Genomic DNA, 27987 nt, shown 5'->3' with positions numbered 1-27987 from the left:
CAGCTCTGTAAATTTGGCTGACTTTCTGGCATACAAGACAGCCAGAATCATTTTAGATATAAGTATTTCAGGAGCTGTAGTGTGATCTTCATTCTCATGTATGGTAGGAGACCCGGAACATAGCCAGAAAACAATGCATTCTCCTTCAGGAAAAAAAAAATCTCTGAGATGGGTATCACCCCTTCAGCGGGAAGATGTAAGAAAAAGTGGAATCTCCTTTGTATTGGACAAGATGAAAGTGCATAAAGAAACCAATTAACTTCTTAAAGGTAATAATGAAATTCCTCCTGAGGCAGTTACCTACAGTTTTAATCAGTGTAGAAAGAATGGCAGCCTAGAGATAATTTTATACTTTATTTTCCTTGGACCTAAAAAGCTTGGTTTCAGTGTTTTCAAAATGAAATCAGTAAAGAATAGGTAAGTTGTAACTGCTGGGATTCACTAGTGATTTCCCAGAGAAAATAATAACTTCCTGAATATAGGTTTTCTGATGATGGAGAAGTGGATCCTTTGTTCATTTGCTAACGTGAACTTTAATTCATGCTTTGCAAATTCTTGGCTAGAATCTATCCCAGTTTAGATTAAAGTGAAGGATAACTCAATGATCATCCATGATTCTGCTTATAGACCACCAACAATTTCTATTTAATAATAAAATGACTTTATGTTATTACTTTAGGATTGCTATATTTAACATAACATTGAAAATATCACTAAGATATTAATTCAGCAATCAGTGTTTATTAGTATTTAACCTAGTATTTATCTTTGCATCTTTTAAATATTAGTAAAAATACATGACAGCCAAATAAGCAAGAATTATTCTACTTAAAATACTTATAGAATATTCTCTTAGACCCTCCCTGGTGGCACAATGGGTTAGGACGCAGCACTGCAATCTGGCTGCTGCCCTGCCAGCTAGCTGCAGCCATTTCAGTGTGAGTTTGGTCCCTGACCCAGGAAGTGATCCACATGGCACAGCAGACCTCTCCTGCCCCGCCTGCTGCTTCCCTCAGCAGTGTGCTTCTATACTTCGCAGAACTGCCTATTCTTCTCCTGTTCTCTCTGATGAATCCTCTCACCACCCCTGCACCTCTGGCCTATACCCCAGTTCTGTATGCATAAATAAATAAATCTTAAAAAAAAAGAATATTCTCTTAGCTTCATGTGCATAGCCTTAACATCTGCCATTTCTAATGTGAAAATAAAATGTTGACTACTTTCATGCTGTTTTAAAAATTACTTTGTACCAGACAAACTTGTAGATACATTAAGATGACCAAGAAAGGGTTATTAAATGAAACTAATTACTCAACATCATAGTTATTTAGTTTCTCCTCTTGTGAAGCTGCCTTGACTACCAGTGGGTCTTCTTTAGTATTTCAATGTGTACTTCACGTGAAACTTAAGGTAAATATTCTTTAGATTTTTTTTAAGGACTCCCACACTGCAAAAGTTCCTGTTATAAGTGCTGGACTCTATCTGGATTCCTACAAATGTCCACTGTAGGTCTGACTCCTTTCAGTGCTCTAAGGCCCACCCCTAGCTAATGCCTGTAATATCTATCAGGTCTTGGGGAACACGTCTATTTTTTTATTGTTTGTCCTCTATTAGCCATAACTGACAATTCTGTATTTTCTCCCAACTTTAGATTCATCCAAGCAACAAAAACATACCAGTTGTTGCATTTAAAAATACACCAGAATTCAAATATTAGGTTTTTGCAAACTCTCTTTCCAAACCTTACTTTTGTTACCTCACCAGACAGAATCTATAAATTTTGATTAAATATTGCTTTTTCCATTTCATACATGCCTTCAAATTTCTTAACAATTGGGCTTGGAAAGAAGAAAACTGACCTCTTTTTCTCCAAAGAAATTCTACAAAATTCTCCACAAGACCAAAAATTCAGTAATTCTTACTTCACTAAATATTATATTTTGCTCATATAAAAAGGATTATCAAGAAAACATCACAGGACAAGCTTGCCTAGTTCTCCTATGGAGAATACCTGACTTAAGTTAGAGTTGAAATTTAGCTCCCTTTTCCTCTTATTTACTGTTCTAATTAAAATACAGAATCAATATGAGAAGTCTCAATCAAGATAACTTTGTTAGCTGAAGGAGTAAAAGTTATTTTAAATGATCAATCAATTAGTATATTTTGAACAGCATTTTAATGATTAATTGCTCAATTCAATTAGCTTTCATGATGTTTAGCATGTTGAGTGAAAAAAGCATATACTGATGATTTTCCAATTGGAGAGTCAATATTTATACATGCTACAGAGACAAACAAAGGCAAATGTCACTGCTATGTGCCTACTGTTTAGTATTTGCCTGACAGAGTAACCGGTGTTTGCAGAAGGCAGGGTGGATGTACAGTGATAAAGTCACAGGAACATCTGCAGTTAGCCTAGGCTTGAAAAGATGCAGAAAAGAAAAGATGGGTTAGTGTAAGAGTGTAAGGGACGCATTCATTTTGGGGTGTGTGTGTGTGTGTGTGTGTGTGTGTGTATTACATCATTCTTCATTTTGTACATTTTTTCATCTGGGCTGTAATCCTGTAGATTTCTACCACCACTTCATCCATGTTCCGTCACCATAGTCCCATGTGCTCTTCCCACCCCAGTTTTGAGCCTGTTGTCCTCTCTGACCTCATAGGATATCTCTGGTTTATAGTTTGATGATTTTAATTTTTAGTTTATTATCCTATCTTTTATCCCTTACACTTCCTCTATGAGTGAAACCATCCAGTATGGAAGAAATGAAATAGCACAAAAATATCTTAAGAGGAATTATGTAGTACTTCACTTGTGAAAACCAGAAATAAAATTTTAAGTAATGAACCTCTAATTTTCTAGGAATGTTTTCACTAAAGTAAGAAAATTAACTAATTATGCAATAAAAACCAAATCACCAATTCTGTTGAGGAAATATTGAATAAAATCCCATCAATCATGTTATGAGACATAATGAAAAATATAAGGTAATGGCTGTCCCTTCATTAAACTTGCATGATCAAAAAGAGTGGTTGATAGCACAATAAATATTCCCCTAGTAATATGAAAAATTCTAGAGTAAAAATTAATAAGTTTGTTTTACTATTTGACTACTAGGAAAGTAAAAAAATACATAAATATACAGTGTACTACACAGTGTCATCACAAACATCTTCACATCAACTAATTCATCCAAGTGTTATTGAATACCTACTCTATGCTGAAAGTGTTCAAGGAAGCAAGAACAGGAAAACAGAACATCTCTGTCCAACAGTCCTTCATTTCTAAGTATAGCCAGTGGTAGGAGATACACAAACTGGTATATTGGGTATTGATACTTCAGGATAAAGAATATAGAAAGTCTTCGCCTAGAAGGGAAAAGGGAAAACTTCAGTGTTGTTTTTGTTGTTGTAGTTTTATAGTTTTCAGGAAAAATTAGCGAATTTAAGCAAGTTTTATGGAAATATGGTAATTAATGATAGAGATATGCAGACTTGTATTTGAGGCAGAAATCACACCAAATTCAGAATTCCTAACACAGAAGCTTATTCACTGTGAATGAGGAAAAAAAATTAAAAACCCAGTATAGCTGTAAGAAAATGAATGAGAAAAAGCAAAGAGTAAAAGAGAAAAATGATGGGATTCAGGTTGATGTATATGGGCACAGGAAGTCTGGTTCGATCATATGTATATGTATACTATGCATGACATTATAGGTCATTGTAAAGTCTTGCTTTTATTCTGAATTGAATGTCAAGATATTGGTGGGTATTAATCAAAAGAATAACCACTGGAAGATCATTCTGGAGACTCGCTAACAAGAGTATTTTGCAAAGTGAGGCCATTAATAACCTAGGCAAGTACTGGTTTGAATGGTGAAGAGAAGCAAGCCTTGTTGATCTATATTTGGGGAAGAAAGAGACAAGTGAAACAGGAGATAACAGGAACAGATAACAGTTTAATTTATTGGATATTAAAAAAATAAAAGAATAGCTTGAGAGAATGGGCTGGAAGAGATGTCCATTTTATTTTTTTATATCATTGTTATTTTTTAAGGTGGGCACTGATTATAGCAAATTTATATGTAGATGTGGAAAGATGTAGAAAGACTTGCTGTGTTGATGTTACTAAACAGGCAAGAGGAAAGGACATATTAGATAAATGGAGATGGAGATGATTGTCTTTGAAAAGAACATTAAGCGTTCTTGTAGGGTAGCCATAGGAAATCAGCATACATCAGATATCGGTTGATTAACAGCTATGGCAACATCTGGAAGTTTTCTGTTGATTGCTTCTTTTTTTATTTTTAAGATTTATTTATTTATGCATACAGAACTGGGTACAGGCCAGAGGTGCCGAGGCAGTGAGAGAATTCACCAGAGACAGAGTGGGGACCAGAACAGGCAGATTGACAAAATACACTGCTGAGGAGAACAGCCAGCGGGTCAGGAGAGGCCTGCCACACCATGGGGGTCGCTTCCCTGGTGGCCTGGGGTTGAACTCATGCTGAAGTGGCTTTAGCTTCATAGTGCTGTGCTCAACAGGGAAACAGGAAAAATTCAAGGTGGAAGAAGTGTCTGAAAAGCGATAAGAAAGCAGAAAATGCTTGCTGAAAAAGGAAATTCAACATATTAGACACAAGTGGTAGAATTGATAGGAAGTACAAGATTCCTTTAGGAATTTAAAAAATGAGACCTATCAGCATGACTCTGTCTTCTTGTTACATTCAATTGTCATGAATGTGTATGAAGAGAACTAGAAGACTAGACTTGTGCATTGCTGACTTCAGTCTCTGCAGGAGAGAAAAGACAAGAGTCAAGAATATATACTTTGAAATGTCTTGAATGAAATCAAAGGTCAGTATCAGGAAGACGGGTATGTAACAGTGATGGAGATAGTGAAACGTACTTAAAGATCAATGGGCTGTAGATGTCAGAAAAGCCCGAGATGATGGCAAATTGATTACTTGAAGGAATGAGTTGGAAAATTGAAGGGGATATTCGGAGAAGGAATGCTTGATTCTGAAATTAATTATGTAGCGTTGACAATTAGGTGAGTGTGAGATTTAGCAGTGGGTAGTAAGTAGTTGTGCACTCTAAGTTTCCTAGGTATCAAAAGATTATCTGTATCGTTAGGACAAAACAATTGAAAAATAAGAGGATAATTGAGAATAATAAGAGAACAAAAAAGTAAAGAGACATCTCTCTTTTCCTTTTTTTTTTTTTTTTTGAGCATTTACCTAAGAGAACATGTTGATCCATCTCTTTGACAGATTTGTCTACCTACATGTAGCTGTCTATATAGGTAGAAATAATGATTCAGATACAGATATTCTTTCATTAAGTACACAGCCTTGTAGAGTACACAAACCTTGTAGCTTAATGGCCCAGAAATCTTTTTCTCAAGAATGTAGGATTCATCTCTTTGAAATGTAAACATCTGTGGGAAAGTAAGAGCCACACTTCAATGGATGTATTGCTCTAAGTTTAAGAATCTGTTCTGTCATAAGCATCAGAGAAGTTTGTTTTATCTCTGAAAAAAGTCAGTTACCAGGTGACTTTAGGATGAACTGTGTGTGGCAAACGTTGCTGTCAAACACTTTTACTTGAGGACTGTTGTTTACCTTGAATGCATAATGTAATGGATTCTATCTTTTCAGCTATTCAGAGAATGAGATCTCTTTCTGCCTTGCAATCACTTAAGGAGTTCCCTGTGATGTGCATTAAACATTTATTCAAAAATAAAACTGTCTTATTTCTGTATTATCTTTGCAATGAGGTGTTCTTGGGAAAGGCTTTTGTTTTTAATTTTCTTTTCCACAAGGCACTGGTGTTCAATCCATGGATAACTGTGACAGTGAGCAGTGATCCAAAATCATTTAGGAATGAGCAATAATCAATGGGTCTTTAGGTGCATGCAACAGAAAAAATAGGGGCAGGACAAATGGGAGACATGGATTTCAAAGATATGTTGTGTAGCAGTATATCAGGGCAAAAATATGATTTCAAGTTGGGTATTTCTACAGTCATATCAAACATACTTGGGATTTACTACCTGTTACATTGACCATGTGGTTTGTTGTGGCTGAGAATGCAGAAATACACATTAAGAAATACTGAGTCAGGAAGTTTTCCTTACATGAAAAATTAAATATTAATAAAATAACAATCACCAATAAGTTTGTGCTGTAAGTTTAGAAAAGCAAGCTGTTGTAAATTAAATCTGTTGGAAAAAATGTTAATTAATATGTATGAAGTATTTTCTGTATCAAATCAAAGGATCATGTCTAAACTAGCTTTCAAGTAGTGCCTACAATGGGACATACACCCCATGGGGCTTGATAAGTGCTAATTATCATAATATCAAAGAGTGAGAAGCACCTCATCTAATCTACCCCAAGGGCACCAGACTTAAACCATCCTGTATGCGAAGCTGTCTAAATGTAAAACCCTTTCTTTGAGAAATCTATTTATATTTTTTTTGTTTCAAACTTTTTCTTGTTTTTAAACTCAATCTCATTATCTGTGTAATTTACTTTTATTATCTTCATGAGTAATCTAATCATAAAGATCATCCTAATTATTTGTGTTCTCTTTGATGAATTACATCTTTTTCTTATATAATAGATGCAAGAATTAGATATAAATACAATACTGGAAACCTGGGTATCTAGTCACTGATCCATCCTTTAAGTCAGTAATTGATTCAATGTGTATTTTTGAATCTAATATAACTTACTGCTACATAAAAAAAATTATCTCATACTTAGTAGCACATTCAGAGGTTCAGGATTCTGAGAGCATTTTAGCTTCATGGATGTGATTCAGGGTCTCTCAAGAGGACTAATGAAGATATTAGCTAGCACTACAGTCATGTAAAGGTTTAATTAGCTAAGAGAGGCTTTGCTTCCAAGTTCACTTAGTTATCTGTTGTCAGGTCACAAATAACCCTTAAATTTACTCACGTGAGTAACTCCACTGGGTTGCTTCAGGATATACAGTTAGTTTCTTCCAGAACTCAAGAGTAAATGAGAGAGAACATCAAAGTCACAAATCGTGGTCTTATATATAACGTATCACTTATGCCATGATTTTTTTGAAGAAAATAATTCTAAAAGCCCACACACAAGTATGTGCAAACCGAGGGCACATGTCATGAGTATAACTCAGGCCACATGTGAAATGAAAGGACACTGGGTTTGTTTTTTGTTTTTTTTTTTTAAAGTTTATTTATATTAGGGTGTAGGCCAGAGGTCTGGGGTATGGGAGTGAGAGGATTCACCAGAGACAGAGTGGGGAGCAGAACAGGTAGATCTACTGAAATACACTGCCGAGACGAGCAACACATAAGATAGGAAAACTCTGCAGTGCCATTTGGTTCAGCTCCCTGTCTGGGAAACAAACTCATGCTGCGGTAGCATTAGCTTGATAAAGCTGAGACTTGAACCCCTGAGATACTACGGAGTCCTGACAATGGGTTTTGAATCAGACCCACACTGGAATATCACTCATCTTTGCCTCATTAAAGCAATATGTACTCCCTGAGAAGTGTGACCTTCTCATCTATAAAATGGAGCAAGAGGTTTCAGTTGCATGCTATAGAAACTCCATACATGTTTTGAAGAAAACTGACTTGTGTAACAGATTTTCAGTAAATGTACATGTACAAAAAAGAGAAGAACATTAGAGTATCCCAAATGAATGAAATTCATTTAGGTCAATTATCCAGAAAGATAGGCTGTGACAGAGGACATGAGATCTGACTGACATTCAGAGTTAGATTAGGAAGAGGTCGCCTTGAGAAATCACACTGAATAACACATTTAATAAAATAAGTTCTGGGAAAATGGGAAGTATGTTCTTTACTTTGACCTTCACCAAAGGAACATACCCAGAAGGAAAGTATTGATGGTTACTTAAATCTTTAGTTACTTTCGTACCTTTAAGGGAAAAATAATAAAGAGTGTATAAAGGTTACCTTTTACCTTGTCAAATGCAATCGCAAATCAGACACAAATTCACAGAACTAAGCTTCCTCAATGTTGCAGAAATGATGCAGGAATCTGAAGTTGATTCTAGTGGATTGGATAGTAGTAAGTCCATTGGAGTAGGAGGGAATTTGGAAAAACGTTGTACCATGTAATTGCAATAGAATCTGAAATAGACTTATGTGGGGGTGATTCACATCTGAAGAGATCTGAATGTATACTCTTGAGACATAGATGGTATTGTATAGAAATATGACCACAATAAAAATATTACAGTAAACCCAAATCCATAAAGGAAATAATATTAATCAATTGAATCTCATCAAAATTAAAATCATTTGTTTAGCAAAAGATCCTTTTGAGAGAATAAAAAGGAAAAGGTACATTTACAAAACCCAAAACCTTTCTAACAAAAAGACTCATATCTACAAAATAGAAAGAACATTCAATGGTTGAACAAACAGCAATACATTCATGTCATGGAATACTATTCTCAGTAAAAAAAGGAATGATTTATTAGTATGTGCAACAACTTAGATCTCAAGGCCATACGCTGCGTAAAAAATCCAATCTGAAATGGTCACAAAATGACAGCCTTATAAAGGTGGTAAACCATTGAGTGGTTCCCAGGATAAAGGAGAATGAGGGGAAGAATTTGTTTTGACTAATGACAAGATAATACATGGAGATCTTTGTGCTGATGGAATGTCAGTTATATTCCTTGTGGTGATCATTTGAATCTACACATAAATAAGATGATAGCTCATACTTACATAATGATGGAAGCTGTAACCACTAAAATAAACATAAAACCTCACTGCTCTGGGTCTTATAACTCCCTGGGAGCCTATAGTTATTTCAAAAGTATTTTAAGTGGCTGAAAAACACAATCATCCCAAGTTCATCGACTCCCCAGAAATGTGAACAGAAAACCTGCTACAATGTGTAATTTCCATAAGAGGGGAGGTTCCATGTTCCCTGCCCCACCGAATGAGGGGAGCTGAGCTGTGAGATGCTGTGGAAGGACTTGGAGGAAACACATGGCACAGACACATGTGAGAAATCAGAATGCATTTGCTGTTCAGCTTTGGACTTGCTCCAGAGACTTGGGGAACATGGAAGGAGACACATGGAGTCCAGACCTGTAGAGTCACTTAGAAGAGATTTCGGTGAGAGACCTGTGAGGAAGCTGATGATAGATTTGTACAATGATTTTGCTCCCTTTCATCCCAAATTTGCTTGGGATGCCCTTCTACCTCTACTCTGGATCCCCACCAAAAGGTGACTCAGACTTATGACAAGCTTTTGTGCCTCACTGCCTCAGCAGCCCTGTTGGGCTGGATGTATATCATGAGGGGATGGTTAACTTTGGATGTCTTATTAGAAAAGTATTTTTCTTTTTACTCTTCTGTGCACACTAATCCTATAAAAGTTCTTTCACTTTGGGAGGGTGTTTTTTCTTTATGTGGTAGATAGCAGAACCTCTATTTTTTGTTTTAACTTTATTTTTAAAGACTTATTTATTCATATACAATGGGGGTACAAGCCAGAGGTGCAAAGGGGGTGAGAGGTTTAAACCAGAGAGAGAGTGGGGAGCAGAACAGGCAGATGGATGAAGTGCACTGCTGAGGGGAGCAGCAGAGAGACTGGAGAGGTCTGCTGTGCCATGTGGGTCAAGTCCCGGGCCAGGGATTGAACTTGTGCTGAAGCGGCTGAGGCTAACTTTTAGTGCTACACTTTAGCCCGTTGCACCAACAGGGAGGGTCCTGCAGAATCTCTTTAGAGTGTGCAGGTTTGGCAGTCCGTGAGTGCCCCTCAATTTGCCAGTAATATATCTAGTCAAACCATTCCAAAGATCTTCTAAAGAACAAGCAATGAAAATGGCTTCTCAACTCACTTTGTCACAACCAAAAAAAAAAGAAAAAAATTGAAAACAATAATAACATGTTATAAATTTTCTATAGTGCATTATGATGTTGTAACATGTCAACCAAACTATACATTTTAGGTATTTTAACATCCAATTTTGGAAGATATTAAAGTCTACCAAATTCTGTAATATTTCAAGCAAATTGCTGGGAACCTTTTCCAGCATAATTGTATTACCTTCATTTTACAAGTTACAGAAAAATCCAATGTGCTACATAAATGTTCCTATATCAGTGAGCAAATAGGTCATACTTGTGAGGTTTAGTTTAGACTTGCTTTACTCCAAGACTCTAGTATTATTTTCAGTATAGTAAGTCACATACTCTTTCTGCTGCTGGGCAGAAGAAGGGGTATAGCCCAAGACCTCCACACCTGCCTGTGCTAAATAGGTTTGCCATTCTCCACATCAAGACAAAACATTCTCTAATGCATAAGACCTTCAATAGAAAATAAATTAATAAAATTAATTTCAATAAAGAGAAAGAATATAGTTAAAATTGTTTCTAATTAAACATTCCAAATTATCCATCCCCTCACAGAATTGGTCCAAAGCAGAACCTCTGAGGCCCAAAAGCTTGCTACAAGCCTAAGGCACATTCTGGTGGGGACCCATAGAAAAGGGTAGCTGATACCAGGCAAGTCTAGAAGGAAAAAAGCAAAATCAAAACCCAAGTTAAGATAAAGGCTACCATTGTCAGCCTCCCCAAGGGTCTTTTACCCACGTCTCTGTCTCTTTGAAGTGTCTCCTTCTCTGTCCCCAAGTCCCTGTTACAAATCCCAGGCCAAGAAACAAGCAGAGCTTTTTCTCATGTCTTCCTGTTCCATGCTTCTCCAGATCTTCATGATCTCTTCCTTCCATCTCCCTGATTCCTGTAGTTTCTTCTACCTTCTCAGCTTTAGCTGATTTTAGGTGGGCAGAGAACTTGTAACTTCTTTCCCTGGACATTATGGTTACATTTCTATTCTGCACACCATAGGTTTATCATTTTTTAAGATTTATTTATTTATGCACGCAAGAACTGGGGTACAGACCAGAGGTGTGGGTGGGGGGGGGTTAGAGGACTCACCAGAGACAGAGTGGGGAGAACAGGCAGATTGACTTAAATACACTATTAAGGGGAGCAGTGCGAGGTAAGGAGAAGTCTGCTGCACCATGTGGGTCACTTCCCTGGCTGGAGATCAAACTTGTGCTGCAGTGGCTGGGGATAGCTTCATAGTGCTTCGCTTTAACTGTTGTACCACCAGGGAGGGCCACTATAGGTTTATCTTTTACAGTTGTGTAACTATATCATTCAGCTATTTCTACAAAAAAAAAAAAATTTTTCTCTTAACTGAATTCCATCTCACTGTGCTTGTGTGAAGAATAATTCGTCTGGAACTCAGTAGGTTTGCCAGGAACTTAGGTGAAGGAGGTGTTTAGAGGACTGGCTACAAGCCTGGTTTCTTTCTCTATTAGAAGCTGCTGGACTCCACAATGGAATGATTAGACCTCATTAGCACAGGAATCAAACCTCATTCCAGCCAGCTCCCTACAGGGAGACTGATATTGGTTGCAGCCATGGAGGAGCTGTTATTTCTCATCCAGGTGAACAACTAAACAAGTAACTACCCTGTGACCACAGAGCCAGACGCTTAACAGTTTCTCAACATTTATTTTGCTGTCCTCAGTGAAGTTTTCAGAATACACACTGTGCCAGTTATTTATAACCGCAGGCTGATGTTTCCACAGGCACTTGAAGGAAATGATTAGTGTTCATTGAGAAATCTAAACCAATATTCCACTCTGTTGTGCATCTAATTATTTTCTTGGTGACTGTATAAAGTAGATATTCAACCTGGGGTAATTGGTCTCTGAATTAGTCTAAATGCTGCTTGTTTTGATACCATCATTTTAGGTGTTTGGGTCTAGTCTCCCAGCCAGAAAGGGACCCAGGCTGCAGGGGCAGCGCTGAGCCTGGACACTAGACCATTGTCGGTTGGTGTCTCACGAAGCTGCTGCAGGAACTTCGCTGTTGTTCAGGTGAGCAAGTGAGAAAAGGCAGATTTGTTTAAAGAAAGAAGAAGGAGAAAAAGGACTCCCATGCCAGTGGAGCCAGGCCAGGGAGGGGCAGGAGGCCAAGAGGAGTCTTGTCTCAGGGCACAGAGACCTTCTCACCCTGATTATTCTAGAGCTTCATCTGTCTTCCTGTGATTGGTTAGTTATCGGTGGTCTCACTCACTCTGCCTTGATGTCTCTGTGCCCAGAATTGTCTCTGTAGCCCTTACCTCAGTCTTTTTTCTTTATTACCTTTCTCTAGGAACATCTGCTGCCCCTGGTGGGGGTGTGTTTGATTAACCCCCATTGGAATTTATCTTCATGATCTAAAGAGCTTTCCTTATTCCTTTTGTTGTCTCTATCTCAGAAGCCTCTTTAACTCGCTGAGGTCCCTGCCTGCACTGTCCCTGACGCTGCCTAATTAACCCTAACTTGTCCTCGGAGTCCGTTTCTATGTTTTCTTTCTCTCAATTCCTCCATCTATAACTTCCCACACTCCTCTCCAGGAAATTTTTCCTGAGTAACAGCCCTCTTGCCATCTCAACACATTCTGAAGCAATCTCTTATCTGTTACTGGAGTCTGAATTTCCTCCACTGATTTGTTCTTTGGTGCTCATTATGGAAAACTCTGTTCAGTTCAGGAATAATAATGCATCCATGCTGAATTTTCTGTAATTCACTTTGTTCGCCTTATATAAATGTCTTCTATCTTTAAAAGCTCATGGAGGGAGCACAGTGGATCTTGGCGTGGGCTGTGGATGTTTGGCTGACAGGAGCATTAAGATAACATCAGCAGAAGGGAGGGGACCTAACTTCTAAGATATAACAACAAAGTAAACCAATGTCACCTCAAAAAAAAAATTTAAATGTCAGTGATATCTGGCAGCCTAGTATGTAACACTCTTCCAATTTATCCACTTTAAAACTTGATAAGATTCTTCTTTGACATCCATTCACATGATTTTAATATACATAAGAATAGTCTTGTATAAACCTTTTATTACTTTTTACTTTCAGACTGCATTTGACCATCACACCTAACCACAACACCAGAAAAATTATGATGTAAATCATTATTATTTACACTCTAGAATAATTTGCATATTATACACTCTATAAGTCTGGAGCTTTTCTGTCTCCTGGATGAAAAGATTTCCTGAATTGTCTTCTCTTAATTATAACCAGTTTTATTTCTTCATGAGGGTTAACACAGTACTTAAGCTGATGCATGTCCAGAATGGAAAAGAGACATGGACTATGAGAAAAATATTTTAGTAAACTTTAGATTGTTACCATGAAGGGTTTTTTTGTATGTTAATTAATTATCCCTATTCTATCATTGTATCAGTAAGCAGATCAACCTTAATATTATCCAATGTAATCTATGCCCTAACCAGACATGGTTAACCCCTACACATATAAGTATAACTATACTTAGCAAAATAGTTGGTGGTTTTAGCTTTAATCTTTATTATTTTAAAATTTTTCGTAGTTATCATAGGAATGATCTAGAGATGACAGTAGACAGTGATTCAAAACTATAGATTCATTGACCCCTCTTTTATGGTTTTATTAGTCTCAGAAGAAAAACATGCTTTCTTTGCTCTTAACTCCAAAGCTCCATTATATTGATAGCACCAATAACGCTCAACCCCAAATTTTAGCTTTACTGTGTCTTACCTCCCATCTTCACTATGTGAGAATAAACATAATACTGACTGATTCATAGTTCTGGACTCCCCATTCCTTTCTTTCATTCTTTCATCTTGCAGTTTCTCCACAAAATAGTCACAGTTACTAAGAAATAAAGTGTTAATTATATCATCCCACAAAATTAATCTTTTATGCAAAAGGAGATAATATACAATAATAAAAATGGTTCAGTTATAAAGAAGTTAGAATCATTTAAGATAAATCTGAAATTAAATTGTGTTTCAATAATTTGCTAGATGATTATACTAACTTCTCATAATGATTGTGAGAAATGAATTAAATGTATGTTGCATCTTGTACTTTTGCATGGTAGCTTAAAGGTGTAACTTCCCTTTTTCCTTTCAGATTAATGGTGCTCAAAAATAGCACAAGAAAATTGAATTTGAAATCCAACAATATTCAAAATATACAAAATAGATAGATACCTTATTTATGGGTTACAATAAGATTAAATTTAAATGAATCTAGAATAAAGGAATAGATACCAAATTCTCAATTGACAAATAAATATTTGGTCCTAGAATATACATACATCTAAGTAATAATGACAGAATTACACAAAAAGGAACTTTAAACTTTTATGATAGAAGTAATACAGAGTATTTTCAAGAAACATTAGAGCATAGTAATTATCTAAGGATAATAACTCAATTTAGTTGATAATTCATTGTGGGCTACAGCAAATACTTTGGATTTATTCTAAATGTGATTAAGAAGCCATTGGAAGATGTTGAACAGAAAAAATCATATAATATGACATATTCTTGAATTGGCTCTTCTACTTCTTATTGTGGAATATACTCTAGAAGTTATTCAGGGAGAAAATTAATTAACATCATCTAAAAAAGAGATTATGACTTTGACATGAGTGGAATCTGGGCAAGCAATGACCTCTCATTGGGCTTGGAGTATATTTTAAATGTACAGTTAATAAGATTTGCAGATTAATTGGATGTGATCTTCAACCCTTGAGCAAATAATGAATGTTGATATAATTTATTGAGAAGGGTAATGGGGGGATAGTGGTGGAAACATTTTTTTTATTTTAAGTTTGAAACATGGTTATTTTCCAAATCAATATGTCACATTAACCTATTGTAACAGTGAGGCCAGGGACAATCAGGACTTTGGGATTCATCATGCTAAGATAATATTAAAGCCCTGGTGCCACTCAAAGCTACCTATAGAATAAGCATAAATGAAGGGCAGAGAGGACCAGGGACCAAGCCTTAGGACTCTTCAAGTAGTTTTCATGTGGGAAAATGTGCAAAAATAATGAATGTGACTTCATTTAAAAAAATACTTTCCATTGATCATGAGAACTGTTCAGGATGATAAAAAGGAAACAGAGATATTTGTCTTGAAAATTCAAAAAACATTATTAGAAGTAGGTAGTAAACTAATTAACTATGCTAAATATTCAAATAAGATGAAGACTACACATTGTCAGATTTGGCTAGAAGTATTTGATAAACTTGATTAGAGGAATAATGAGGATATAACTAATGAACTAATAAGTTAATTAAAATTTGTGTGAGATTTACCCAGGGTTTAATTCCAGAATAGTTCTTGCTTACTTTAATCAATTGAGTACAACCCATTTCCCTAGTCATGATTGAATGTCCCTAGGAGGATGAAAAATTCCTTCCAGACTGAAAGACAAATAAGGCGACATTTATTCCAATTTCTATAAAAATAAAAATGAATTTCTTACTCTCAGTATTTAAGGACTGTAACCATCTTTTTATGAAGAGGGGACATATTGATGTCACCACAGAGATTTCGTATGACATATGAATGAGTGTGGAGGACAGGGAATCATCATGTGTATGTAGTCTGAGGATTAAGTCTATAGTAGACCCAGGGAAAACACTGAGAGAACCTTAGCCCTTGATATCATTTAAAGTACCAGATAAAGTTACATCCAATAATGATCCTTTATCTGAGTTTTAACTGTTAGTAACATTTTCTTTGTTTAAGCCATTTAAGTTTTCCTTATTTATCTGAAACAGAAAAATTATCTTTTGTAACACATAAGTAGCATAAGTAATTGTATTATCTCCCAACTAAATTGTCTCATGTTGATTAATGAGTTCTTTATTTAGAGTGGATATACGTTTCTTTTCAGACATGGATGCTGCAAATACAGCATCTTCCTCTGTCAATTGACTTTTAATACTTGGTAATACTTTTAATGAACAAAATAATTTCCATTACTCCTTGTGTGAATTTCTATTATGAAATTTTGCGATATTTTCATAGATTACATGTGCTGGGTCTAAGTAGACAGTTATACATTAGGATAGGTATAAAACAATTTTGTAAGGCGATGCCTGAGGATGATGTCACCAACATGGCGGCGAAAAGTCACTCGGATTAAGTTCTCTCTTGGATATAATGTATAAGGTAGAAACTCCAGCCAAGACTCAGATTTTTTTAAAAGGTTTATTTATTTATGCATACAGAGGGTACAGGCCAGAGGTGCAAGGGCAGTGAGAGGATTCGCCAGAGACAGAGTGGGGAGCAGAACAGGCAGATCCATGAAGTACACTGCTGAGGGGAGCAGCGGTGGTCAGGAGAGGTCTGCTGTGCCATGTGGGTCTGGGGTGGGGATCGAACTCATGCGGAAGTGGCTTTAGCTTCTTAGTGCTGCGCTTTAACCCGCAGCACCACCAGGGAGGGCCCAGACTCATGTTTTGACCCACGGGGCAGAAAGAAGGTGAAAGCAACAGAAAAAGAAATGAGTGGGAGATATCAACCAGGACCCTGCCCTCCTTCCCACCCCTACAAACATGGAACACCTTGACCAAGGAAAAGAAAAGGAGAAAAAAACCTAAAAGCAACTGGGAAAGCTGAAACAGCAGAAAACCCAGTGGGAGAAACAAAGGTCAGCAGGTTGATTTGGGTGGCGGGGAGATGGACTACTACAGATCGACAATGGTGAGACCTGTGCGAAGGATAAGATTGCCTTCTTGACACCGTTGGGGGCAGGGCAGGGGCCTGGCACCGGCCTGTGGGATCATCCGGTCCCCTGACACAGCCAGAGGCAGGGCAGTAGCGCGCCTGACTTGAGCATTGATTCTCTGATAGTGGAAGCCAGACAGGGCGTGGCAGCCAGCATACAATATCCGCCATTAACCTTGGCCAGAGCGTGCCTCTGCTGCTGAAACATGGGGGACTCTGCCATGAAGGACCTTGGGTGCCAGGCAGGGTGTGACAGCCTGAGCTCAGCTCCCGGCCATTAGCTGGATGTGTGACAGGGTGTGGCCACAGGCACTGAAACAGGCGGAACTCTGCGGTGAACAGGGAGCCCTGCGCCCCCACGCTTATTGCTGCACTATTTGTAATAGGACATGGAATCAGCCCAAATGTCCCATAATATAAGACTGGATTAAGATGTGATACATATACACCATTGAATATTACTAAGCAATCAAGAAGATAAATTCATGCCTTTTGAAACAACATGGATGGAGCTGGAAGGGATATATATATATATATATATATGGATGATATGGATATATATACATGGCTGGATGGATGGATGGATATGGATATGGATATGGATATATATATATATAGGGATATATAAGGGAGCTATATATGTGTGTGTGGATATATATGTATGGATATATACATGCATATATATGTATGTATGTGTATATATACATGTATATACATGTATATGGGTATATATATAGGGATATATAAGGGTATATACAGGGAGATATATATATATATATATATATACACATACATACACACACACACACACATATCTATATATATAACAAATGGTTTCACTCACAGCAGGAGAGTAAGGGACCAGGAAAAATAAAAAGCAATTGGAATAAAGAAAAAATGAAAACAATGAACAGCTATAAACCAGAGACATTTTACAGGGCTAGAGAAGGGAATAGGATCAAAACTGGGGTGGGGTGGGAAGAATGCACTGGACTGTGGTGATGTTGTTTTGTCCCAACTTCTGTACCGGCTGCAAGAAAGGCGGGAGGCAGAAAGGCTGAGCAAACAGAGTTTATTGCTCCCGGACAGCAGCTGAGAGGGAGCCCCTAGAGTGGGGTCCTCAGCTACTGCCAGCCTTAGAAGGGGGAAGGGTCTCTTATATAGATTCTAAACTCAGATTCCGAAAGGGTGACTCATCACTCTGTCCCTTGATGTAAGGCCCAGTTCGTTAACACCTTCATCTGGTCCCATACAGACGCAAGGCCCTGTTAATTGGATGCAAGGCCCAGTTTATTACTGCCTTATCACCCATGGATGCAAGGCCTAAATTATTCCTGCCCTTATCCAGTCCCTCAGTAAATCTCTGCACTTGGTCACTCCTAACAGATGGCACACAGGTGAATTGGTGGTGGGAAGTTCATGGGGATTACAACTAAGATGAAAAAAATTGCAAAAAATGAAGAATGCTGTAAAAAAAATGAAAAAAGTGAATCTTACTTCATTATTAAAACATTTTAATATTTCCAAAATTGTCTGGATATCTGTCCGCAAAGAGGAAGAAAATTTAGTAATATTTGTGACATAGATATGGTTTCAGAAGCAACAAATTCCTAGACCAGTGAGTAGAATAAATTAGACATTAATCCTACTTAATTTCTAAATTAATAAAAGCAGAATAAAATACAAGAACAGTATATCAAAAGCAATTAACGTTAACTATTTTGAAGTGTGACTGAGTTGTTTCCCCTGCAAATTTCTGAGAGCCCATTATACCTAGTAGGGATGTATTTGGAGTTGGGGCTGCTGAGGAATTAATTAAGATTAAATGAGGTCATAGTGCTGGAGTCCTATTCCACAGGATTAGAAAATCTGAAAAGCAGCCATAAAGATGCCCCAGTACTTCAGGGAGACCAATGGCGGAATCTCAATAGAAACTTAAAAAGCTATTAACAGGAGCTTTAAAAATATGCTGACAATAAAATGTTACCTAGTGAAAACACCTTTTAGAATTCAAGCAAAACCAAAGGCTGCTTCAAAGATGCAAACACAGAGATTTTGGCATGACAGCCCCACTTGAAGTTAAATACTGAAAGAATTATGTTAAATTGACATAAAATGATCCTAAGTAAAAACATCAAGCTATAAATACAAATCATTAATAGAAAAATAGAGTAAAAATGACAAATTTATTAATATGTAATATGCAATCTCAGTAAAATTTTGGCACAGAAGTAAATCCAATTTTTCAATTGGATTTAAATGTTTCCAAAACTATTTAGCTATATTAAACCAAAACAGATTGTAATAAATATATGATCATCGCTAAAAATAATTTTAAAACATATAAATAAAAATATAATAAAAGAGAAAATGAAATAATTGAAACATTGAACAATAGCAAAGAATTCCATAAGGGCGGAATAAAAGGTTAGAGAACAGATGAAACAAATAGAAAATAGATAGTTTAAGGTGGTCAGTTTAAATCTATCACATCAGAAATTACATTTAATATAAATACTGTCAAACTATTTTTTTTATTTTAATATTTAAAAAAAACAGGTTTGCTAGGAAAAGGAGAAGGGATAAGAGAGCCACCTGCAGTCACAGCCGGCAGAGAGCTGCTCGAGCTGGATTTTAAAGAGAGCAATGATCATGCAGTTTATGAGACACACTACTGCAGAAATGTTGAAAGGAAAAGGTTTGAAAAAGATGTACAAGGACTCAAAAAAGTATGAATAAATGAATGTTCTTGAGAGATCAAGATGTACAGCATTATTTAACAAGAGGGATTTAGAAGTCTAAATAGGAAAAGAGAAGTAGGGCACAGTAGAAATGGAAGAGAGGAGATACATTATTAAACAAGTATTCTAGAGAAAATAAGAGGAGATTGGATTGAGAGTACAGTGGCGAGTTTGCTTTTCAAACCAGCGGGATTATTTGATTGGCATGAAGCATGAGACATGTTCATCAGTATAAATTTTCACTCCAGCTACAATCAGCTGTTGAGATGAAGGCGTGAAATAGGCCAGTAATTGGGTACAACCTAATCTGGGATAGTAGGGTCAGAGTATTTGCAAGGGAGTGATTCTAGACCTGAACTATAGAATCTTAACTGAAAAATGGAGAACTAAAGATATAAAAGTGGCTAAAAGTGACTAGCGTTCTAACTTCACCAACACACCATGCACATTACGTTTTAATAAGAAGAAAACAAGAAAACATAACTTTCATGTACATATGCAGAATGGGATAGCAGATATGATAAGATAAATGAAAGTAGACATTAATAAAATACATTACTGAATATTACTCACGTGCATAGCAACAAAATAATGCTTGAATAAAACCTGGCTTTGAATAATATTTAGAAATAGGTTTAACGGCTGTAATTCACCTCAGCTTCCTTAGGAGTAAGTGAAAAATATCAATATTTGTAGGTTTATTTCATGTGACTTTTTACTTTAATTTTAATTAATAAGTATATATATATAAATAAATAGAAAGTCCATATGAACTTTAAAATATAAGAACTTAAAATATAAGAAACCCTGGTGGTGCAGCAGTTAAAAAATCTCAGTACTATCAACCTGTTATCAGCCACTGCAGCACAAGTTCGATCCCTGGCCAAGGAGCTGACCCACATGGCACAGCAGACCTCTCCTGTCTCACCTGCTGCTCCCGTCAGCATTGTATTTCACCTTTTCTGCTCCCCACTCTGTCTCTGGTGAATCCTGTCACTCACTGCATCTCTGGCCTATACCCTAGTTCTTCTATGCACAAATAAAAATAAATCTTAAAAAAAAAAATAGAACATTAGAAACATTCTGGGATTTATACACGTTAAAATGATATATAACATTCTATAAATGTTAAAATAAAGAGCACTAAAAATGCCTAAAGATATTTTATATCTTCTTTTATAAAAGTGTTGAATTTGCTAATGTGATAGGTTTGGTTATTTTTTCCTCATAATTTTATGTCCTTCTTTTAAGTGTTAAAAACAGATTTTACTCAGGACCTATTAAAGAAGGGGAAAAGACACACTTCAGTAGAACGTGCTTGATTTTGAATATTTCATGGACAAGTGGGCATTTATAATCAAGAAACTGGCAATGAATTGACAGTTACTAAGAGGAAACATCTGGAGAGTCGGAGGGGATTCTCATTGAAACTATTTGACAGGACTCTAAAAATTTATAATTTTTTATTGACTTCACATTATTTTCTAGTACTGTACTTGATTCAGAAATTTAGAATCAAAACCAATTTTATATCACTTCCCAATGTTATTTGCCTGTATTTCTTTAAAACAGGAATGAGATCTATCTGTTGTATGGCTAGTTAGATAATACTGAAGCCAGGATTCTGAGACAGCAAAAAGAAGCTCATGTCCTGAGACTATTTGAACATATTGCTTATGCCCTGAGAGAGGTGTCCTGAATCCCAAATGTTATTTTCTAATCAAATAATAATAGGCGCAATAACTCAGTTATGGTTTTAGTAGAGATTAGTTTGCTAGAAAACAAGATAAGGTAAATTAAAATTGATTGTTTTTAACTGTAGTTTTATATTTAATAAATATCTAACAAAAATGAAAGATTTTGGATCTTACTGTCTTAGACTGTGTTTTCAAATATTGTGCTATATAGGGAACAGTGTATAAATAAATTGACAAAAACAGAACCAAAGATAATCCCATACTTTAAACTATAATATGAAAGGAATCCCAGAAATTTTAACTGTGCTCAGGAAGCTGTCCTAGATCTGCTTTGTATTTAGGCTCCAGCACATAGTTTTTGTAAAATTTACCTTTTTACATAATTTCTGTAAACTTTAGCTTGCTAAACTCTAAACTGGAAACAGTAACATTATCCATCTCTGATAATTGTTCTCCTATTTTAGTAAAATATTCCATATAGGCTATTTAAGTGTAATGTCTGATTCCTAATGAAAATGCTCTAATAAGATATTTTTATTACTATACTAGGCAAATTAAAATTAACTTTTAGGCCTAACATTATCCTGGAACAGATAAAATAATGGGTCTCTTGACATTTTCTTTGCATTCATATTTGATTGACCTGAAAATATATCAGCCAATTTACATCAATATATCAGTATATTTATACTGAGTTTTTAGGAAAATTATTATATTGAATAGATTTTTTTATTGTTTTAAATTTATTTATGCATACAGAACTGGGGTACAGGCCAGAGGAGCAGGGGCTATGAGAGGCTTCACCAGAGACAGAGTGCGGAGCAGAACAGGCAGATTGATGAAGTACACTGCTGAGGGGAGCAAAGGATGAGACAGGAGAGGTCTGTTTGCCATGTGGTCACCTCTGGCGGGGATCGAACTCTCACTGAAGCAACTATGGCTAGCTTGCAGTGCTGCCTCCTAAGCCACTGCACCACTAGGGAGGGCCAAAAATTACATTACATTTTACCAAGTTAAACAATCTACAAATAGAATAAGTTATTACTACATACAGGTTTATCGTGTAACTACCAAAATCTCATACTATCTTGTAAATTGTAGATAGACTAGCAAGCCAATACATTTCAATAGTTTTCTGGTTATAATTTATGTAAATTTAGTGTAAGTGTGGATGTAACTATCATCTCAGTTATGTACATACATATATATACACATACACATATGTATACATATATATATATGAGTTGTGTGTGTGTGTTGATTCTAAAACTCCCTTGTGCCCTTTGGTGTCATTCCTCTACCTTCAGCACAAAACCTTAGCAACCATTAATGCTTTAAAAATTTTAAAATAATTTTTAAACGTTGAGATAATTTTAAAATTACACGAAGTTGCAAACCTATTATAAAGTCCTTATACCCCATCTAGCTTTTCTTCTTGTTAACATCTTAAATAATCATAGAACAATGATCAAAAGTAAGAGATAAACCTTAGTTTTATTATTAAGTAATATTAATTAAGTTAATATTATTAATTTTATCTAGTAAATAGCAAGAACTTATTGGAACATCCCATTTTTTTCTACCCTTTGTATTCCTAAGTCTAATATTCAAAATGCTGTTCATCTAGTCACTTTATCTCACAAAAGCTATCTCTAAATGTTCAAGCATTCTGTCTACTTAAGCTCCTGCTCACTAATTTGAGTAACCCTCACTAGATAGAGCTATGTGACCTAATGATGATTTTTCTGTTTCCTCATTCTTTCTGCACACTACATTTCATTGCAATAACTTACAGTTCAATTTCATTAGCTTTACCAAACTAAAAAAATAACTCATTATTAAGCACTTAAATAATTCCTCATTTAACTTTATAATACATGCAGGTGATTAGAGCAATATCTCCAATGAATTCACAGCTCTAAATTCAGATCAGCTCAACCTTTTGCAAAAAGGTGAGAATAACCTGCCATGTTGTTATCAATACTGTCAATCTTCCATGTTGCCAAAAGAGGTGGAGACTGATATCTGGCAAGCTCTAATTTTTGCTAATTACTGATAAAAATAAAATGTTCCCATTCGCTGACTATATATGACTGTCAAACATTCTGTTAAGTACTTATCTTTTTCCATTTAATTCTCTTAAGTAATATCCTGGGGATGAAAAATACAAAGTTTACACAAATAAGGAATAGAACATACGTTTCTAGTAACTTTTTCTCAGCATAATTGAATAATTCTAAAAATACCTAAAATTAAAAGGTCGCTGTGAAATTCTGAAAACAACCGCTGGATATACAGTAGACACCATAAATTAGGAACAAGTCCTAAACAGTCATCACTTAAATGCCGGACACAAGTCTGAAGGTTCTCAGACTAACTACACTCTGTCAACTACAAATTCAGTATCGTTCATTACCCCTCCAATTCAATAATTTGCTAGCATAACTCAAAATTGTACACGTGCAATATTTATTACTATAATTAGATTTAGGATACAAATCAGAACTAACCAAATGAAGAGGCATATGAGCATGACCAGGAAGGGCTGGAGCTCAGAACTTCTGTATCCTCACCCCATGGAATCAGAATGTGATGTCTTCCCTGGTTCATAACCGGGAATTTCATCCAAGCATCTGTGTCCAGAGCTTTTATCATTATCAGTATGATTGATTGAATCACTGGCCATGTGACTGATCTCAATATCTGGTTCACCTCCCCTCCGTAAGAGGAACTTGGGTTGATATAATCCAGCTCACGTGGGGTTATTCTTTATTGCCTAACCAGTCTCCATCATGAGTGATTGCACTAGCATAAACTCATATGTTAAAGACACCCGCCATAGAGAGCTAAGACTTCTCTTACTCAGATGGAATTTAGAAGTTATATACCAGGATCTCTGGGAAGAGGCCAGACTGTCTCTTTAGTATACAACAAGATTAATGGAATTTTGTATCTGAGAGAGCTATCTGAAAGCATCTTATAAAAATAACTTTAAGATGAATCACCATGGAAATTAGAAGGCTTCTGCCAAGCAGACAATTTGCCATTGCATATTATGAGTAGAAGAAAAGAAAAGGGAAACACAGAAATTTGAGATATCTTTAGACACTGATTATGAACATGGATAAGCCTGAATGAGTTTTCAGGGTATAAATGTCATGATTGTTTCTTTACCTAAAGGTATGTAGCTCCAAACTATATCTATTCTCCTAGAGACCTTAAAATTTTTTCTCTAACATGCTAATATCTAGAGATACTGAAAAATGTTTAAGTAGTTACAGAAAATATAGAAAAAATCTTGAAATAATTCAACAAAAAGTGAGGAGATATATAGGACTTGAGTAAGAATTTTGACATTGAACATGTATACAACTAAAAAATAAAAAGGGAATTTATAGCATGGTATCATAATGAAAAACTTACACTGGATATGAGAGGTCAGACTTGAAAAAGCACCAGTTATTAATAAATATTGAAAAAATATTTGGCAGTCACAAGTTAGTTATATATATGTTGTTCAGCCTATTTTCCTGTACCATGTTTGAAGAAAACAGTCAGTAAATTTGAATATAGGTCAATACAAATGAAACAGTTTGAAGAAGAGAGGAAAAAATAGATTTTAAAATCATAGAGCTTCAGTAGCCTGAGGAACAATATTAGAATGTCTAATTTAAATGTGACAGAAGATTTCTAATAATGCCAACTTTTATATTTATGTAAAGGGATACAATATCACTAAGTAATGAGAGAAGGAAAAAATATAGGAGTTCCAGTTATGTTTAGGATATAGAAAATTGCAAAAGGACACGATCCTCATGCTAACAAGAAAAAGCTGGATAATCTAAACAGGTACACATTTTCTTAAATATAATCAGAGATTTGAACAGATGATGTTTATTCCAGAGTAAGTAAATCATCTAAGTAGAAACAGAATACCCTTGCTATTTCACCTTGGACAGATAACAAGAAGTGACCACCATAAAACAGTGAAAAGAAAGTAGATGAAATTTTTAAAACTCTTAGTCTGAACTTAGAGTTTAGGATCTCTGAAAACAAATCTCAGATGCACAAACATATTCACTGTTCCTTGATTTTCTGAGGGCCATCACCTGTTGCTTTTGGGAAACATTGTGGTCACTTTTAAAGACCTGACAGAACCATCTTAGGTGGTTCAGCAGCAATCAATCAATCAGTCAAATAAGATGCCTATTCTTATGTTCTTCTGTTATACAGCTGAAAGTTTTAGCAACAGAGAGTGTCTGTTTAACCTCTTCCATGGTAGCTCTGAGGCCTCACATTAGTGTCCATCTGGTTTGACCTTCTGATCTGCAGTGACCTTAGACTGACCTTAGTCCCTCAGGCAAGTGCATTCTCTGGATAGTGTTGTTGACAATCTCAAAAAAATCTAAGTTTCTAATGTGACTTCCCTAGCAGCCTTGCAATCTGTAGTCACGCCTATTACCCATGATCCTCCTCTGCATATCACCTAGCCAAGAACTAGGAGGGGCTTACCAAAACCCAGCATTTTTGGTTTGCACTGACCATTCCAGCCTCTTGGGAACTCTAAAGCACTCCACTCACAGATGACCATAAAGGCACATTTTTCATTTATTGAGCCTCTCTGCCATGCGAGATATAGTAAACTGGAATTTCCACATCAGTGTATTCAATTTATACAAAACTATTAAGTTACGTGTCATCTTGTTTTACAAATTGATAAATCATGGATCACAGAATAAGCAGTTTTATGGTGTTTCAATATTTAAAAAAAGTTGTAATGGCCTTTGATATGTCTGAATTCAAAAATCTATGTTCTTTGGAATATTTCTTCTTCACTAGAGACCCATTTCCTTTGATAAGAAATGAAGGAATTTTTTTTTTTTTTTAATGGGGAAGAGAGTTGAGTGTGTTTTTAGTTCTGGGAGATAGAAAATGGTGGAACTGGAACACATAGAAGCAATATTACAGAAGATCTCCAGTGTCAAGGATCATTGATAATGGTTAAAAAAAAAAAAAAACTGTACTTTTATGAGAAGTTAAAAAAAAAACTAATTCATTTTAGATGATTTTTATTTTCTCTATGAAACACATAAGTCATAGACTAAAAATAACAGGCAGAAAATTGGAAAACTTCAGAAAGGAGATGAAGTGTGGGTCTTATCTGCTGATGGTTATGGGAGCAAGGTTTTAATCAAAAATATATTAAAGAACTGCCAAGGGCATTAAGAGTTATAGAGGAGCCATGTACTCACAGTGACAGAAATATCTAATTCTTATTAGCAACTCATTAACCATAAGCCATTGACTGGCTTAATCATGAAGTAGCTTTTACTGTTGTTATTGCTATTTTTATCATTATGATTATTAAAATGATTACCATTCTTAATTTCTGTAATTCTGTAGTTTTTTTCTTAGGTCTTCATATCATTCAAGTTGGGTCACCTTAAGTATAGTGAATACCGCAACCTTGGAAAATCCAATGACTTTTAGTTCTTATTTTTTAATTGAAGTAACATTGCTTTACAATATTGTATATGATTCAGAAGTAAAGGCTCACACCTCTTTAAATTTATACTACCAGGCCCTCCCTGGGATGCCGGGTTAGGATGCAGCACTGAAAGCTAGCTGCAGCTGCTTCAGTGTGAGTTCGATCCCTGACCCTGGAGGTGACCCACAGGGTGCAGCAGACCTCTCCAGACCCACCCGCTGCTCCCCTCAGCAGTGTACTTCAACGATCTGCTTGTTCTGCTCCCCACTCTGTCTCTGGTGCAGCCTCTCACTGCCCCTGCATCTCTGACTTGTACCCCAATTCTGTATGAATAAATAAATAAATCTTTAAAAAAAATAAAATAAGAAAATAAATAAATCCATGTTACCACACCGCACCTATCACAGAGGTACCCATAGTCTTCCACCATCATCTATTGGACCCACTGAACACTCTGTTCTTCACTCATCCTCCCAGCTGAAGTCTCAGTTCTAGGGTTTGTTACTGATTTGAATCTGTCTGATCCTTTGTTTTCTTTTTCTGTATTCCATATATTAGTGATGTCATCCACTACTTGTCTTTTCTACTTCCGACTTATTTCACTAAGTATATCCCCTGCAATGCCACTCATGTTCTCACAAATGGCCAGTCCTCCTTTATAGGTGACTACTTTTGCAGTGAATATGCCCCTTTGAATTAGTGTATTTGCATTCTTTGTGTAGATAACTTGGGCTGGAATTATTGGCTTATATACTAGATCTATTTTCAATATTTTGGGTAACATCCACACTGTTTTCCATAGGGGCTGGGTCAGTCATTCCCATCACCTTTTCCTCCATGCCCTCACCAGCAATTGTTAACTTAGCATCCTTTTGATATATCACTGGTTTTATGAATAAATAACCTATATTGTGTATGTTTATATGACTTCTTGCATTTGAATAATTCCTGAAATGGAAGTTAATATTTTTAAGATGTATGCCTTTTCTTTTTAAGATTTATTTATGATTTAAACATACAAGAACGGAGCTACACGCCAGAGGTGCAGGGAGTGAGAGGATTCACCAGGGACAGTGGGGAGCAGAGCAGGCAGATGGACTGAAATACACTGCTGAGGGGAGCAGCGGGCGGGTGTGGAGAGGTCTGCTGTACCATGTGGGTCACCTCCCTAGTGGGGATCAAACTGGTGCTGCTGCAGAGGCTTCAGAGAACCTCATAATGCTACATTTTAACCCCTTGCACCACCAGGGAGGCCCCAGGAAGTTAATTTTTTTAATTGATCATTTGCAAGTACAATATAAACTCAAGTAAAATTTTTTAAAAATATCTAAAATTCAGGGCCCTCCCTGGTGGTGCAGCGGGTTAAAGCACAGCACTGAGAATCTAAAGCCGCTTCCGCATGAGTTCGATTCCCGCCTGCCCCGGAGGTGAC

This window comes from Condylura cristata, unplaced genomic scaffold (assembly GCF_000260355.1).
Source record: "Condylura cristata isolate star-nosed mole 26May11 unplaced genomic scaffold, ConCri1.0 scaffold00026, whole genome shotgun sequence".
Lineage (NCBI taxonomy): Eukaryota > Metazoa > Chordata > Mammalia > Eulipotyphla > Talpidae > Condylura > Condylura cristata.
This window is presented reverse-complemented; position numbering follows the sequence as displayed.